At 47.8% G+C, this 1171-nt stretch overlaps 1 non-coding gene across 1 annotated transcript; it reads left to right on the forward strand.

The window, feature by feature from the left end:
* Nucleotides 1-625: 625 nt before the first annotated feature.
* Nucleotides 626-698, forward strand: trnav-aac (transfer RNA valine (anticodon AAC)). Its single transcript has one exon. It is a non-coding gene; the product is annotated as a tRNA-Val (tRNA).
* Nucleotides 699-1171: the final 473 nt, after the last annotated feature.

Here is a 1171-nt window from a genome sequence, read left to right on the forward strand (position 1 = left end):
GGACATGTTGAAGAAGCGGGATGTTTCTGATGCTGAGAATTAAAGAGGTATTGCCTAAAAGCAGCGCGGGTTCTTAAATAGAGAGGAGAGTTTCGGGGCGTTGCCTTCAGAGGGGTGGGGGTATTTATGGGTGGCCTTGATGTTCAGGGTTTTATGGGTGTACACTTTCTGACGGATATGATGTAGGAATAATTAAGGAAATAACTCTACCTAAAATCACGCCCCCCAATTATGACGTAGGAATATTAATAAGCTTAGGGCATACGTCATAACAAAATAGGCCGCGCCCAAAAAACCCTACTATCTACTCTTATGTAGTTGAAGGCGCAGTATAGCTCTGATAGTCTGGTGGTGACGGAAGACCACCAGCCGTTTGAACAAGCCATTCAGCATCACCTTGTTGGGCTAAGTGCAGGCACTGTCAGAGCGCAGGGCGTCCTGCCTTTGAAAGAGTTTCCGAAGTGTCCTGATGTGCCCTTTAGCAATGCCAAACAGGTCTGTGAAAATGGCATCCTTTCGCGGCACTTCAGACGCCATCTCACAGTCTAGCCGACCTGAAATGCCTGAGCCCGTTTTACCAGCAGGCTTCAACGGTAACCGTTTGAAGCAAGACGTGGCGGTGTCAGTTTCCGTAGTGTAGCGGTTATCACGTTCGCCTAACACGCGAAAGGTCCCCGGTTCGAAACCGGGCGGAAACAGCCTGCTGTGGGCCGGCCCTTTTCGTCCTGTTTGCCCTCGTGGTTCCCCGGAGGCGGTGGGTAGCTTTTCTTCATTGGAGTGCCCGAAATCGGTGCTCTCAGAGCGTCCGTCCGTCGACAGGTTGAAATTGTAAACGCTGGTGTAGCCACTTTTAATTAAAATCTGATGATGATGATGATGATGATGTTGTTGTTGTTGTTCTTGTTGTCATCGTGGTCGCCGTCATTATTATTGTTAAAGTAAAGCAGTAGTTAGATTTGTTGCTACCGTAAGGTGTAGAAGGCACAATAGCTCTGTGATTGTCTGATGGTGGCACAAGACGAGCAGCAGCTGTTTGAACAAGCCATTGAGCATCACCTTGTTGGGGTAAGTGTAAGTCTTGTCATAGCTCAGGGCATTCTTCCTTTAAAAGAGTTTCCAAAGTGTCCTGATGTGCCCTTGAGCAATGCAATATAGGTCAGTGAAAATAGAA

This window comes from Amia ocellicauda, assembly GCF_036373705.1.
Source record: "Amia ocellicauda isolate fAmiCal2 chromosome 11 unlocalized genomic scaffold, fAmiCal2.hap1 SUPER_11_unloc_1, whole genome shotgun sequence".
Lineage (NCBI taxonomy): Eukaryota > Metazoa > Chordata > Actinopteri > Amiiformes > Amiidae > Amia > Amia ocellicauda.